Source organism: Alosa sapidissima, chromosome 19, assembly GCF_018492685.1.
Source record: "Alosa sapidissima isolate fAloSap1 chromosome 19, fAloSap1.pri, whole genome shotgun sequence".
Classification (NCBI taxonomy): domain Eukaryota; kingdom Metazoa; phylum Chordata; class Actinopteri; order Clupeiformes; family Clupeidae; genus Alosa; species Alosa sapidissima.
The window spans coordinates 23,972,150-23,991,821 of record NC_055975.1 but is presented as its reverse complement, the minus strand read 5'-3'; positions in this window follow the sequence as shown (position 1 = coordinate 23,991,821).

Genomic DNA, 19,672 nt, shown 5'->3' with positions numbered 1-19,672 from the left:
CTGATACAACAACATTGGCTGATACTACAACATTGGCTGCTACAACTACAGCTGTTCCTACCAGCACCCTAGCTGATACTACAACATTGGCTGCTACAACTACAGCTGTTCCTACCACCACCATAGCTGATACTACAACTACAGCTGATACCACCCTAGCTGATACTACAACATTGGCTGCTACAACTACAGCTGTTCCTACCACCACCATAGCTGATACTACAACACTGGCTGATACTACAACATTGGCTGCTACAACTACAGCTGTTCCTACCACCACCCTAGCTGATACTACAACATTGGCTGCTATAACTACAATTGTTCCTACCACCACAATATCTGATACTACAACATTGGCTGGTACGTTTACGGCTGATGCCACCCTAGCTGATCCTACAACATTGGCTGCTACAACTACAGCTGTTCCTACCACCACCATAGCTGATACTACAACACTGGCTGTTACAACTACACCTGTTCTTACCACCACCCTAGCTGATACTACAACATTGGCTGCTACAACTACAGCTGTTCCTACCACCACCATAGCTGATACTACAACACTGGCTGTTACAACTACACCTGTTCTTACCACCACCCTAGCTGATCCTACAACATTGGCTGCTACAACTACAGCTGTTCCTACCACCACCATAGCTGATACTACAACACTGGCTGTTACAACTACACCTGTTCTTACCACCACCCTAGCTGATACTACAACATTGGCTGCTACAACTACAGCTGTTCCTACCACCACCATAGCTGATACTACAACACTGGCTGTTACAACTACACCTGTTCTTACCACCACCCTAGCTGATACTACAACATTGGCTGCTACAACTACAGCTGTTCCTACCACCATCATAGCTGATACTACAACATTGGCTGCTACAACTACAGCTGTTCCTACCACCACCCTAGCTGATACTACAACATTGGCTGCTACAACTACAGCTGTTCCTACCACCACCATAGCTAATACTACAACATTGGCTGCTACAACTACAGCAGTTCCTACCACCACCATAGCTGATACTACAACATTGGCTGCTATAACTACAGCTGATACCACCCTAGCTGATACTACAACATTGGCTCCTACAACTACAGCTGTTCCTACCACCACCATAGCTGATACTACAACATTGGCTGCTAAAACTACAGCTGTTCCTACCACCATCCTATCTGATACTACAACATTGGCTGCTACAACTACAGCTGTTCCTACCACCACCATAGCTGATACTACAACATTGGCTGCTACAACTACAGTTGATACTACAACAATGGCTGCTACAACTACAGCTGTTCCTACCACCACCATAGCTGATACTACAACTACAGCTGATACCACCCTAGCTGATACTACAACATTGGCTGATACTACAACATTGGCTGCTACAACTACAGCTGTTCCTACCACCACCCCAGCTGATACTACAACATTGGCTACTACAACTACAACTGTTCCTACCACCACAATAGCTGATACTACAACATTGGCTGCTACGTTTACGGCTGATGCCACCCTAGCTGATACTACAACATTGGCTGCTACAACTACAGCTGTTCCTACCACCACCATAGCTGATACTACAACATTGGCTGCTACAACTACACCTGTTCTTACCACCACCATAGCTGATACTACAACATTGGCTGCTACAACTACACCTGTCCCTACCACCACCCTAGCTGATACTACAACATTGGCTTCTACAACTACACCTGTTCCTACAACCACCATAGCTGATACTACAGCTGTTCCTACCACCACCATAGCTGATACTACAACATTGGCTGCTACAACTACAGCTGTTCCTACCACCACCATAGCTGATACTACATTGGCTGCTACAACTACAGCTGTTCCTACCACCACCATAGCTGATACTACAGCTGTTCCTACCACCACCATAGCTGATACTACAACATTGGCTGCTACAACTACAGCTGTTCCTACCACCACCATAGTTGATACTACAACATTGGCTGCTACAACTACACCTGTTCTTACCACCATAGCTGATACTACAACATTGGCTGCTACAACTACAGCTGTTCCTACCACCACCATAGCTGATACTACAACATTGGCTGCTACAACTACACCTGTCCCTACCACCACCCTAGTTGATACTACAACATTGGCTTCTACAACTACACCTGTTCCTACCACCACCATAGCTGATACTACAACATTGGCTGCTACAACTACAGCTGTTCATACAACGACCTTAGCTGATACCACAACATTGGCTGCTAAAACTATAGCTGTTCCTACCACCACCATAGCTGATACTACAACATTGTCTGATATTACAACATTGGCTGCTACAACTACAGCTGTTCTTACCACCACCCTCGCTGATACTACAACACTGGCTATTACAACTACAGCTGTTCCTACCACCACCATAGCTGATATTACAACATTGGCTGCTAAAACTACAGCTGTTCTTACCACCACCCTAGCTGATACTACAACATTGGCTCCTACAACTACAGCTGTACCTACCACCACCATAGCTGATACTACAACATTGGCTGCTACAACTACAGATGTTCCTACCACCACCATAGCTGATACTACAATATTGGCTGATACTACAACATTGGCTGCTACAACTACAGCGGATACCACCCTAGTTGATACTACAACATTGGCTGCTACAACTACAGCTGTTCCTACCACCACCATAGCTGATACTACAACACTGGCTGTTACAATTACACCTGTTCTTACCACCACCCTAACTGATACTACAACATTTGCTGCTACAACTACAGCTGTTCCTACCACAACTATAGCTGATACTACAACACTGGCATCTACAACTACAGCTGTTCCTACCACCACCATAGCTGATACTACAACATTGGCTGCTACAACTACAGCTGTTCCTACCACCACCCTAGCTGATACTACAACATTGGCTGCTACAACTACACCTGTTCCTACCACCACCATAGCTGATACTACATCACAGGCTGTTACAATTACACCTGTTCTTACCACCACCCTTGCTGATACTACAACATTTGCTGCTACAACTACAGCTGTTCCTACCACAACTATAGCTGATACTACAACACTGGCATCAACAACTACAGCTGTCCTTACCACCACCATAGCTGATACTACAACACTGGCATCTACAACTACAGCTGTTCCTACCACCACCATAGCTGATACTACAACATTGGCTGCTATAACTACAGCTGTTCCTACCACCACCCTAGCTGATACTACAACATTGGCTGCTACAACTACACCTGTTCCTACCACCACCATAGCTGATACTACATCACAGGCTGTTACAATTACACCTGTTCTTACCACCACCCTTGCTGATACTACAACATTTGCTGCTACAACTACAGCTGTTCCTACCACAACTATAGCTGATACTACAACACTGGCATCTACAACTACAGCTGTCCTTACCACCACCATAGCTGATACTACATCACTGGCTGCTACAACTACACCTGTTCTTACCACCACCATAGCTGATACTACAACATTGGCTGCTACAACTACAGCTGTTCCTACCACCACACTAGCTGATACTACAACATTGGCTGCTACAACTACACCTGTCCCTACCACCACCATAGCTGATACTACAACATTGGCTGCTACAACTACAGCTGTTCCTACCACCACACTAGCTGATACTACAACATTGGCTGCTACAACTACACCTGTCCCTACCACTACCATAGCTGATACTACAACATTGGCTGCTACAACTACAGCTGTTCCTACCACCACCATAGCTGATACTACAACATTGGCTGCCACAACTACAGCTGTTCCTACCACCACCATAGCTGATACTACAACATTGGCTGCTACAACTACAGCTGTTCCTACCACCACCATAGCTGATACTACAACATTGGCTGATACTACAACAATGGCTGCTACAACTACAGCTGTTCCTACCATCACCATAGGTGATACTACAACATTGGCTGCTACAACTACAGCTGATACCACCCTAGCTGATGCTACAACATTGGCTGCTACAACTACAGCTGTTCCTACCACCACCCTATCTGATACTACAACATTGGCATCTACAACTACAGCTGTTCCTACCACCACCATAGCTGATACTACAACATTGGCTGCTACAACTACACCTGTTCTTACGACCACCATAGCTGATACTACAACATTGGCTGCTACAACTACAGCTGTTCCTACCACCACCATAGCTGATACTACAACATTGGCTGCTACAACTACAGCTGTTCCTACCACCACCATAGCTGATACTACAACATTGGCTGCTACAACTACAGCTGTTCCTACCACCACCATAGCTGATACTACAACATTGGCTGCTACAACTACAGCTGTTTTTACCACAACCCTAGCTGATACTACAACATTGGCTGCTACAACTACAGCTGTTTTTACCACCACTATAGCTGATACTACAGCACTGGCTGCTACAACTACAGCTGTTCCTACCACCACCATAGCTGATATTACAACATTGGCTGATACTACAACATTGGCTGCTACAACTACAGCTGTTCCTACCACCACCCTAGCTGATACTACAACATTGGCTGCTACAACTACAGCTGATACCACCCTAGCTGATACTACAGCATTGGCTGCTACAACTACAGCTGTTCCTACCACCACCATAGCTGATACTACAACACTGGCTGTTACAATTACACCTGTTCTTACCACCACCCTAGCTGATACTACAACATTTGCTGTTAAAACTACAGCTTTTCCTACCATGACTATAGCTGATACTACAACACTAGCATCTACAACTACAGCTGTTCCTACCACCACCATAGCTGATACTACAACATTGGCTGCTACAACTACACCTGTTCTTACCACCACCATAGCTGATACTACAACATTGGCTGCTACAACTACAGCTGTTCCTACCACCACCATAGCTGATACTACAACATTAGCTGCTACAACTACAGCTGATACCACCCTAGCTGATACTACAACATTAGCTGCTACAACTACAGCTGTTCCTACCACCACCATAGCTGATACTACAACATTGGCTGCTACAACTACAGCTGTTCCTACCACCACCATAGCTGATACTACAACATTGGCTGCTACAACTACAGCTGTTCCTACCACCTTCCTATCTGATACTACAACATTGGCTGCTACAACTACAGCTGTTCGTACCACCACAATAGCTGATAATACAACATTGGCTGATACTACAACATTGGCTGCTACAACTACAGCTGTTCCTACCACCACCATAGCTGATACTACAACTACAGCTGATACCACCCTAGCTGATAGGACAACATTGGCTGCTACAACTACAGCTGTTCCTACCACCACCATAGTTGATACTACAACACTGGCTGATACTACAACATTGGCTGCTACAACTACAGCTGTTCCTACCACCACCCTAGCTGATACTACAACATTGGCTGCTACAACTACAACTGTTCCTACCACCACAATAGCTGATACTACAACATTGGCTGCTACGTTAACGGCTGATGCCACCCTAGCTGATACTACAACATTGGCTGCTACAACTACAGCTGTTCCTACCACCACCCTATCTGATACTACAACATTGGCTGCTAAAACTACAGCTGTTCTTACCACCATAGCTGATACTACAACATTGTCTGCTACAACTACAGCTGTTCCTAACACCACCATAGCTGATACTACAACATTGGCTGCTACAACTACAGCTGTTCCTACCACCACCCTAGCTTATACTACAACATTGGCTGCTACAACTACAGCTGTTCCTACCACCACCATAGCTGATACTACAACTACAGCTGATACCACCCTAGCTGATACTACAACACTGGCTTCTACAACTACAGCTGTTCCTACCACCACCATAGCTGATACTACAACACTGGCTTTTACAACTACAGCTGTTCCTACCACCACCCTAGCTGATACTACAACATTGGCTGCTACAACTACAGCTGTTCCTACCACCACCACCATAGCTGATACTACAACATTGGCTGCTACAACTACAGCTGTTCCTACCACCACCATAGCTGATACTACAGCATTGGCTGCTATAACTACAGCTGATACCACCCTAGCTGATACTACAACATTGGCTCCTACAACTACAGCTGTTCCTACCACCACCATAGCTGATACTACAACATTGGCTGCTACAACTACACCTGTTCTTACCACCACCATTGCTGATACTACAACACTGGCTGTTACAACTACACCTGTTCTTACCACCACCATAGCTGATACTACAACACTGGCAGCTACAACTACAGCTGTTCTTACCACCACCATAGCTGATACTACAACATTGGCTGTTACAACTACACCTGTTCTTACCACCACCATAGCTGATACTACAACACTGGCTGTTACAACTACACTTGTTCCTACTACAACTACAGCTGTTCCTACCACCACCGTAGCTGATACTACAACACTGGCTGCTACAACTACAGCTGTTCCTACCATCACCATTGCTGATACTACAACATTGGCTGTTACAACTACACCTGTTCTTACCACCACCATAGCTGATACTACAACACTGGCTGTTACAACTACACCTGTTCCTACTACAACTACAGCTGTTCCTACCACCACCGTAGCTGATACTACAACACGGGCTGTTACAACTACACCTGTTCCTACCACCACCCTGGCTGATACTACAACACTGGCTGTTACAACTACACCTGTTCTTACCACCACAGTAGCTGATACTACAACACTGGCTGCTACAACTACACTTGTTCCTACCACCACCGTAGCTGATACTACAACACTGGCTGCTACAACTACACCTGTTCCTACCACCACCGTACCTGATATTACAACACTGGCTGCTACAACTACACCTGTTCCTACCACCACCCTAGCTGATACTACAACACTGGCTGCTACAACTACACTTGTTCCTACCACCACCCTAGCTGATACTACAACACTGGCTGCTACAACTACAGCTGTTCCTACCACCACCATAGCTGATACTACAACATTGGCTGCTACAACTACAGCTGTTCCTACCACCACCCTAGCTGATACTACAACATTAGCTGCTACAACTACAGCTGTTCCTACCACCACCCTAGCTGATACTACAACACTGGCTGTTACAACTACACCTGTTCCTACCACCACCATAGCTGATACTACAACACTGGCTGCTACAACTACAGCTGTTCCTACCACCACCCTAGCTGATACTACAACACTGGCTGTTACAACTACACCTGTTCTTACCACCAACCTAGCTGATACTACAACATTGGCTGCTACAACTACAGCTGTTCCTACCACCACCATAGCTGATACTACAACACAGGCTACTACAACTACGCTTGTTCCTACTACAACATCAATTGATACAACTACAAACATTCATTCAACTTCAGCAACTACTGCAGTTACCACAACTACAGGTATAACACAACTAACAAAGTACAAACATAATTGCTTAAAAATGTTTTCAACAAATTTTGTTTAAATTGAAAAATCCAGTCCTAACAATAATGGACTGAAACAAATGCACTTTTCTGGCCCCATCTCTGGCAGCAGACTGATTCCTTATACTACCTTTGTTTCATTAGTTATTAAATTCTGTTTCATTTGTGCCCCTTAGTCATGACATTATATAATTGCAGGTAGTATCTCCTCAACTATGATTAGGTTGATTCTGAACGCCACTTTCAATGACAGCCTTTCAAACTCATCATCTCCGGAGTATAGACAGTTGGCTCAACAAGTTGAGACGGAGGTAAGACTTGTCTTGACTCTGATCAAACAAAATCACTAACTAATGCAAGACAATAAATAACAATGACCCTCAAATTGTTATATTTGGCCTATTAAGTTTATTGTTATATTTGGCCTTTTTACGTTTTACTATTTTCTTATGTATTGTCAGGTTTGCTTATATTTTTTTATCTTGTTCCTACAGCTCTCACCATTTTTTGACCAAGCTTTTCCAACATTTCTTGGATTGGAGGTGGAAATTTTCAGGTTAGTGTCATCCTTACACACTTCCTCTATACGTGTCTTCAATGAGTTTGAAAATTAAATTCTGTCATTTCTTTGTATTCCTCCCATTTTTTGGTGGACAGCTCAGGATCATTCATCGCAAATATCAAAATCATCTTCAGTTCTACCTCACCACCTGATGTTACCGACATTGGCAGAGTTATTCAAACTGCAATAGATACTGACAATTTAGTAGTCGACATTATATCCTTTGCATTTCCCGGTATGTGACAAACTTTCTGAAATTGGTTTGATGGATATGAAAGAAGTGAATGACTACTGCTAAAAGACAAAGTACATATATTTGTATATGTCCATAGATACAGAAAATCATAATCATTATCATAATAATACATAGAATTAAATGTTGTAAAATATCAGTAGAGGAGTGGTACTGTTCAGCAAAAGTTTGACAGCAAAGGCACATTCCCATTTGTTTCATACAAAATGATTTTTAATTTGCATATTGCGTCCGTACTAACTACCTTCTTTCTTCTTTTGTACTCATACTACTACTTCATAAAGTGTGTGTTTGTGTGTGTGTTTTGTTATAGCAGCCACACACTGGTTGAACAGTACCACAACTACTACTACTGATAATAATAAAATAATTAAATAAAATAATAATAATAAATAATAATAAAATAATAATAATAATCATAATTATTATCATGATTCTTACCACCACCATAGCTGATACTACAACATTGGCAGCTACAACTACAGCTGTTCCTACCACCACCGTAGCTGATACTACAACACTGGCTGCTACAACTACACCTGTTCCTACCACCACCGTAGCTGATACTACAACAATGGCTGCTACAACTACACCTGTTCCTACCACCACCCTAGCTGATACTACAACACTGGCTGCTACAACTACAGCTGTTCCTACCACCACCCTAGCTGATACTACAACACTGGCTGCTACAACTACAGCTGTTCCTACCACCACCCTAGCTGATACTACAACACTGGCTGCTACAACTACAGCTGTTCCTACCACCACCCTAGCTGATACTACAACATTTGCTGCTACAACTACAGCTGTTCCTACCACCACCCTAGCTGATACTACAACACTGGCTGCTACAACTACAGCTGTTCCTACCATCACCATTGCTGATACTACAACATTGGCTGTTACAACTACACCTGTTCTTACAACCACCATAGCTGATACTACAACACTGGCTGTTACAACTACACCTGTTCCTACTACAACTACAGCTGTTCCTACCACCACAGTAGCTGATACTACAACACTGGCTGTTACAACTACACCTGTTCCTACCACCACCCTAGCTGGTACTACAACACTGGCTGTTACAACTACACCTGTTCTTACCACCACCCTAGCTGATACTACAACATTGGCTGTTACAACTACACCTGTTCTTATCACCACCCTAGCTGATACTACAACATTGGCTGCTACAACTACAGCTGTTCCTACCACCACCATAGCTGATACTACAACACTGGCTACTACAACTACAGCTGTTCCTACCACCACAGTAGCTGATACTACAACACTGGCTGCTACAACTACACCTGTTCCTACCACCACCGTAGCTGATATTACAACACTGGCTGTTACAACTACACCTGTTCCTACCACCACCATAGCTGATACTACAACTTTGGCAGCTACAACTACAGCTGTTCTTACCACCGCCATAGCTGATACTACAACATTGGCTGTTACAACTACACCTGTTCTTACCAACAACATAGCTGATACTACAACACTGGCTGTTACAACTACACCTGTTCGTACTACAACTACAGCTGTTCCTACCACCACCGTAGCTGATACTACAACACTGGCTGCTACAACTACACCTGTTCCTACCACCACCGTAGCTGATATTACAACACTGGCTGTTACAACTACAGCTGTTCCTACCACCACCATAGCTGATACTACAACACAGGCTGCTACAACTACAGCTGTTCCTACCACCACCCTAGCTGATACTACAACACTGGCTGCTACAACTACACCTGTTCCTACCACCACCATAGCTGATACTACAATACTGGCTGCTACAACTACAGCTTTTCCTACCACCACCCTAGCTGATACTACAACATTGGCTGCTACAACTACAGCTGTTCCTACCACCACCATAGCTAATACTACAACATTGGCTGCTACAACTACAGCAGTTCCTACCACCACCATAGCTGATACTACAATACTGGCTGCTATAACTACAGCTCATACCACCCTAGCTGATACTACAACATTGGCTCCTACAACTACAGCTGTTCCTACCACCACCATAGCTGATACTACAACATTGACTGCAACAACTACAGCTGTTCCTACTACCATCCTATCTGATACTACAACATTGGCTGCTACAACTACAGCTGTTCCTACCACCACCATAGCTGATACTACAATATTAGCTGCTACAACTACAGCTGTTCCTACCACCACCCTAGCTGATACTACAACATTGGCTGCTACAACTACAGCTGTTCCTACCACCACCATAGCTGATACTACAACTACAGCTGATACCACCCTAGCTGATACTACAACATTGGCTGCTACAACTACAGCTGTTCCTACCACCACCCTAGCTGATACTACAACATTGGCTGCTACAACTACAGCTGTTCCTACCACCACCATAGCTGATACTACAACATTAGCTGCTACAACTACAGCTGATACCACCCTAGCTGATACTACACCATTAGCTGCTACAAGTACAGCTGTTCCTACCACCACCCTAGCTGATACTACAACATTGGCTGCTACAACTACAGCTGTTCCTACCACCACCATAGCTGATACTACAACTTTGGCTGCTACAACTACAGCTGTTCCTACCACCTTCCTATCTGATACTACAACATTGGCTGCTACAACTACAGCTGTTCCTACCACCACCATAGCTGATACTACAACACTGGCTGATACTACAACATTGGCTGCTACAACTACAGCTGTTCCTACCACCACAATATCTGATACTACAACATTGGCTGCTACGTTTACGGCTGATGCCACCCTAGCTGATACTACAACATTGGCTGCTACAACTACAGCTGTTCCTACCACCACCATAGCTGATACTACAACTACAGCTGATACCACCTTAGCTGATACTACAACATTGGCTTCTACAACTACAGCTGTTCCTACCACCACCATAGCTGATACTACAACACTGGCTGTTACAACTACACCTGTTCTTACCACCACCCTAGCTGATACTACAACATTGGCTGCTACAACTACAGCTGTTCCTACCACCATAGCTGATACTACAACATTGGCTGCTACAACTACAGCTGTTCCTACCACCACCCTAGCTGATACTACAACATTGGCTGCTACAACTACAGCTGTTCCTACCACCACCATAGCTGATACAACAACATTGGCTGCTACAACTACAGCTGTTCCTACCACCACCATAGCTAATACTACAACATTGGCTGCTACAACTACAGCTGTTCCTACCACCACTATAGCTGATACTACAACATTGTCTGCTATAACTACAGCTGATACCACCCTAGCTGATACTACAACATTGGCTCCTACAACTACAGCTGTTCCTACCACCACCATAGCTGATACTACAACATTGGCTGCTAAAACTACAGCTGTTCCTACCACCATCCTATCTGATACTACAACATTGGCTGCTACAACTACAGCTGTTCCTACCACCACCATAGCTGATACTACAACATTGGCTGCTACAACTACAGCTGTTCCTACCACCACCATAGCTGATACTACAACATTGGCTGCTACAACTACAGCTGTTCCTACCACCACCATAGCTGATACTATAACTACAGCTGATACCACCCTAGCTGATACTACAACACTGGCTACTACATCTACAGCTGTTCCTACCACCACCATAGCTGATACTACAACATTGTCTTCACCGTGGGATAGTGAGAAACGTAATTTCGATCTCTTTGTATGTCTGGAACATGTGAAGAAATTGACAATAAAGCTGACTTTGACTTTGACTTTGACTACAAATACAGCTGTTCCTACCACCACCATAGCTGATACTACAACATTGGCTGCTAAAACTGCAGCTGTTCTTACCACCACTCTAGCTGATACTACAACACTGGAAGTTACAACTACACCTGTTCTTACCACCATAGCTGATACTACAACATTGGCTGCTACAACTACACCTGTCCCTACCACCACCATAGCTGATACTACAACATTGGCTGCTACAACTACAGCTGTTCCTACCACCACCATAGCTGATACTACAACATTGGCTGCTACAACTACAGCTGATGCCACCCTAGCTGATACTACAACATTGGCTGCCACAACTACAGCTGTTCCTACCACCACCATAGCTGATACTACAACATTGGCTGCTACAACTACAGCTGTTCCTACCACCACCATAGGTGATACTACAACATTGGCTGATACTACAACAATGGCTGCTACAACTACAGCTGTTCCTACCACCACCATAGGTGATACTACAACATTGGCTGCTACAACTACAGCTGATACCACCCTAGCTGATGCTACAACATTGGCTGCTACAACTACAGCTGTTCCTACCACCACCCTATCTGATAATACAACATTGGCATCTACAACTACAGCTGTTCCTACCACCACCATAGCTGATACTACAACATTGGCTGCTACAACTACACCTGTTCTTACGACCACCATAGCTGATACTACAACATTGGCTGCTACAACTACAGCTGTTCCTACCACCACCATAGCTGATACTACAACATTGGCTGCTACAACTACAGCTGTTCCTACCACCACCATAGCTGATACTACAACATTGGCTGCTACAACTACAGCTGTTCCTACCACCACCATAGCTGATACTACAACATTGGCTGCTACAACTACAGCTGTTTTTACCACAACCCTAGCTGATACTACAACATTGGCTGCTACAACTACAGCTGTTCCTACCACCACCATAGCTGATATTACAACATTGGCTGATACTACAACATTGGCTGCTACAACTACAGCTGTTCCTACCACCACCCTAGCTGATACTACAACATTGGCTGCTACAACTACAGCTGATACCACCCTAGCTGATACTACAACACTGGCTGCTACAACTACACCTGTTCCTACCACCACCCTAGCTGATACTACAACACTGGCTGCTACAACTACAGCTGTTCCTACCACCACCCTAGCTGATACTACTACATTGGCTGCTACAACTACAGCTGTTCCTACCACCACCCTAGCTGATACTACAATACTGGTTGCTACAACTACAGCTGTTCCTACCACCACCATTGCTGATACTACAACATTGGCTGCTACAACTACAGCTTTTCCTACCACCACCCTAGCTGATACTACAACATTGGCTGCTACAACTACAGCTGTTCCTACCACCACCCTAGCTGATACTACTACATTGGCTGCTACAACTACAGCTGTTCCTACCACCACCCTAGCTGATACTACAATACTGGCTGCTACAACTACACCTGTTCCTACCACCACCATAGCTGATACTACAATACTGGCTGCTACAACTACAGCTTTTCCTACCACCACCCTAGCTGATACTACAACATTGGCTGCTACAACTACAGCTGTTCCTACCACCACCATAGCTAATACTACAACATTGGCTGCTACAACTACAGCAGTTCCTACCACCACCATAGCTGATACTACAATACTGGCTGCTATAACTACAGCTCATACCACCCTAGCTGATACTACAACATTGGCTCCTACAACTACAGCTGTTCCTACCACCACCATAGCTGATACTACAACATTGACTGCAACAACTACAGCTGTTCCTACTACCATCCTATCTGATACTACAACATTGGCTGCTACAACTACAGCTGTTCCTACCACCACCATAGCTGATACTACAACATTGGCTTCTACAACTACAGCTGTTCCTACCACCACCATAGCTGATAATACAACACTGGCTGTTACAACTACACCTGTTCTTACCACCACCCTAGCTGATACTACAACATTGGCTGCTACAACTACAGCTGTTCCTACCACCATAGCTGATACTACAACATTGGCTGCTACAACTACAGCTGTTCCTACCACCACCCTAGCTGATACTACAACATTGGCTGCTACAACTACAGCTGTTCCTACCACCACCATAGCTGATACAACAACATTGGCTGCTACAACTACAGCTGTTCCTACCACCACCATAGCTAATACTACAACATTGGCTGCTACAACTACAGCTGTTCCTACCACCACTATAGCTGATACTACAACATTGTCTGCTATAACTACAGCTGATACCACCCTAGCTGATACTACAACATTGGCTCCTACAACTACAGCTGTTCCTACCACCACCATAGCTGATACTACAACATTGGCTGCTAAAACTACAGCTGTTCCTACCACCATCCTATCTGATACTACAACATTGGCTGCTACAACTACAGCTGTTCCTACCACCACCATAGCTGATACTACAACATTGGCTGCTACAACTACAGCTGTTCCTACCACCACCATAGCTGATACTACAACATTGGCTGCTACAACTACAGCTGTTCCTACCACCACCATAGCTGATACTATAACTACAGCTGATACCACCCTAGCTGATACTACAACACTGGCTACTACATCTACAGCTGTTCCTACCACCACCATAGCTGATACTACAACATTGTCTTCACCGTGGGATAGTGAGAAACGTAATTTCGATCTCTTTGTATGTCTGGAACATGTGAAGAAATTGACAATAAAGCTGACTTTGACTTTGACTTTGACTACAAATACAGCTGTTCCTACCACCACCATAGCTGATACTACAACATTGGCTGCTAAAACTGCAGCTGTTCTTACCACCACTCTAGCTGATACTACAACACTGGAAGTTACAACTACACCTGTTCTTACCACCATAGCTGATACTACAACATTGGCTGCTACAACTACACCTGTCCCTACCACCACCATAGCTGATACTACAACATTGGCTGCTACAACTACAGCTGTTCCTACCACCACCATAGCTGATACTACAACATTGGCTGCTACAACTACAGCTGATGCCACCCTAGCTGATACTACAACATTGGCTGCCACAACTACAGCTGTTCCTACCACCACCATAGCTGATACTACAACATTGGCTGCTACAACTACAGCTGTTCCTACCACCACCATAGCTGATACTACAACATTGGCTGATACTACAACAATGGCTGCTACAACTACAGCTGTTCCTACCACCACCATAGGTGATACTACAACATTGGCTGCTACAACTACAGCTGATACCACCCTAGCTGATGCTACAACATTGGCTGCTACAACTACAGCTGTTCCTACCACCACCCTATCTGATAATACAACATTGGCATCTACAACTACAGCTGTTCCTACCACCACCATAGCTGATACTACAACATTGGCTGCTACAACTACACCTGTTCTTACGACCACCATAGCTGATACTACAACATTGGCTGCTACAACTACAGCTGTTCCTACCACCACCATAGCTGATACTACAACATTGGCTGCTACAACTACAGCTGTTCCTACCACCACCATAGCTGATACTACAACATTGGCTGCTACAACTACAGCTGTTCCTACCACCACCATAGCTGATACTACAACATTGGCTGCTACAACTACAGCTGTTTTTACCACAACCCTAGCTGATACTACAACATTGGCTGCTACAACTACAGCTGTTCCTACCACCACCATAGCTGATATTACAACATTGGCTGATACTACAACATTGGCTGCTACAACTACAGCTGTTCCTACCACCACCCTAGCTGATACTACAACATTGGCTGCTACAACTACAGCTGATACCACCCTAGCTGATACTACAACACTGGCTGCTACAACTACACCTGTTCCTACCACCACCCTAGCTGATACTACAACACTGGCTGCTACAACTACAGCTGTTCCTACCACCACCCTAGCTGATACTACTACATTGGCTGCTACAACTACAGCTGTTCCTACCACCACCCTAGCTGATACTACAATACTGGTTGCTACAACTACAGCTGTTCCTACCACCACCATTGCTGATACTACAACATTGGCTGCTACAACTACACCTGTTCTTACCACCACCATTGCTGATACTACAACACTGGCTGTTACAACTACACCTGTTCTTACCACCACCATAGCTGATACTACAACACTGGCAGCTACAACTACAGCTGTTCTTACCACCACCATAGCTGATACTACAACATTGGCTGTTACAACTACACCTGTTCTTACCACCACCATAGCTGATACTACAACACTGGCTGTTACAACTACACCTGTTCCTACTACAACTACAGCTGTTCCTACCACCACCGTAGCTGATACTACAACACTGGCTGCTACAACTACAGCTGTTCCTACCATCACCATTGCTGATACTACAACATTGGCTGTTACAACTACACCTGTTCTTACCACCACCATAGCTGATACTACAACACTGGCTGTTACAACTACACCTGTTCCTACTACAACTACAGCTGTTCCTACCACCACCGTAGCTGATACTACAACACGGGCTGTTACAACTACACCTGTTCCTACCACCACCCTAGCTGATACTACAACACTGGCTGTTACAACTACACCTGTTCTTACCACCACAGTAGCTGATACTACAACACTGGCTGCTACAACTACACTTGTTCCTACCACCACCGTAGCTGATACTACAACACTGGCTGCTACAACTACACCTGTTCCTACCACCACCGTAGCTGATATTACAACACTGGCTGCTACAACTACACCTGTTCCTACCACCACCCTAGCTGATACTACAACACTGGCTGCTACAACTACAGCTGTTCCTACCACCACCATAGCTGATACTACAACATTGGCAGCTACAACTACAGCTGTTCTTATCACCTCCATAGCTCATACTACAACATTGGCTGTTACAACTACACCTGTTCTTACCACCACCATAGCTGATACTACAACACTGGCTGTTACAACTACACCTGTTCGTACTACAACTACAGCTGTTCTTACCACCACCGTAGCTGATACTACAACACTGGCTGCTACAACTACACCTGCTCCTATTACCACCGTAGCTGATACTACAAAACTGGCTGCTACAACTACACCTGTTCCTACCACCACCGTAGCTGATACTACAACATTGGCTGTTACAACTACACCTGTTCTTACCATCACCATTGCTGATACTACAACATTGGCTGCTACAACTACAGCTGTTTCTACGACCACCCTAGCTGATACTACAACATTGGCTGCTACAACTACAGCTGTTCCTACCACCACCGTAGCTGATACTACAACACTGGATGCTACAACTACACCTGTTCCTACCACCACCGTAGCTGATATTACAACACTGGCTGTTACAACTACACTTGTTCCTACCACCACCCTAGCTGATACTACAACACTGGCTGCTACAACTACAGCTGTTCCTACCACCACCATAGCTGATACTACAACATTGGCTGCTACAACTACAGCTGTTCCTACCACCACCCTAGCTGATACTACAACATTAGCTGCTACAACTACAGCTGTTCCTACCACCACCCTAGCTGATACTACAACACTGGCTGTTACAACTACACCTGTTCCTACCACCACCATAGCTGATACTACAACACTGGCTGCTACAACTACAGCTGTTCCTACCACCACCCTAGCTGATACTACAACACTGGCTGTTACAACTACACCTGTTCTTACCACCACCCTAGCTGATACTACAACATTGGCTGCTACAACTACAGCTGTTCCTACCACCACCATAGCTGATACTACAACACAGGCTGCTACAACTACGCTTGTTCCTACTACAACATCAATTGATACAACTACAAACATTCATTCAACTTCAGCAACTACTGCAGTTACCACAACTACAGGTATAACACAACTAACAAAGTACAAACATAATTGCTTAAAAATGTTTTCAACAAATTTTGTTTAAATTGAAAAATCCAGTCCTAACAATAATGGACTGAAACAAATGCACTTTTCTGGCCCCATCTCTGGCAGCAGACTGATTCCTTATACTACCTTTGTTTCATTAGTTATTAAATTCTGTTTCATTTGTGCCCCTTAGTCATGACATTATATAATTGCAGGTAGTATCTCCTCAACTATGATTAGGTTGATTCTGAACGCCACTTTCAATGACAGCCTGTCAAACTCATCATCTCCGGAGTATAGACAGTTGGCTCAACAAGTTGAGACGGAGGTAAGACTTGTCTTGACTCTGATCAAACAAAATCACTAACTAATGCAAGACAATAAATAACAATGACCCTCAAATTGTTATATTTGGCCTATTAAGTTTATTGTTATATTTGGCCTTTTTAAGTTTTACTATTTTCTTATGTATTGTCAGGTTTGCTTATATTTTTTTATCTTGTTCCTACAGCTCTCACCATTTTTTGACCAAGCTTTTCCAACATTTCTTGGATTGGAGGTGGAAATTTTCAGGTTAGTGTCATCCTTACACACTTCCTCTATACATGTCTTCAATGAGTTTGAAAATTAAATTCTGTCATTTCTTTGTATTCCTCCCATTTTTTGGTGGACAGCTCAGGATCATTCATCGCAAATATCAAAATCATCTTCAGTTCTACCTCACCACCTGATGTTACCGACATTGGCAGAGTTATTCAAACTGCAATAGATACTGACAATTTAGTAGTCGACATTATATCCTTTGCATTTCCCGGTATGTGACAAACTTTCTGAAATTGGTTTGATGGATATGAAAGAAGTGAATGACTACTGCTAAAAGACAAAGTACATATATTTGTATATGTCCATAGATACAGAAAATCATAATCATTATCATAATAATACATAGAATTAAATGTTGTAAAATATCAGTAGAGGAGTGGTACTGTTCAGCAAAAGTTTGACAGCAAAGGCACATTCCCATTTGTTTCATACAAAATGATTTTTAATTTGCATATTGCGTCCGTACTAACTACCTTCTTTCTTCTTTTGTACTCATACTACTACTTCATAAAGTGTGTGTTTGTGTGTGTGTTTTGTTATAGCAGCCACACACTGGTTGAACAGTACCACAACTACTACTACTGATAATAATAAAATAATTAAATAAAACAATAATAATAAATAATAATAAAATAATAATAATAATCATAATTATTATCATGATTCTTACCACCACCATAGCTGATACTACAACATTGGTAGCTACAACTACAGCTGTTCCTACCACCACCGTAGCTGATACTACAACACTGGCTGCTACAACTACACCTGTTCCTACCACCACCGTAGTTGATACTACAACATTGGCTGCTACAACTACACCTGTTCCTACCACCACCCTAGCTGATACTACAACACTGGCTGCTACAACTACAGCTGTTCCTACCACCACCCTAGCTGATACTACAACACTGGCTGCTACAACTACAGCTGTTCCTACCACCACCCTAGCTGATACTACAACACTGGCTGCTACAACTACAGCTGTTCCTACCACCACCCTAGCTGATACTACAACATTTGCTGCTACAACTACAGCTGTTCCTACCACCACCCTAGCTGATACTACAACA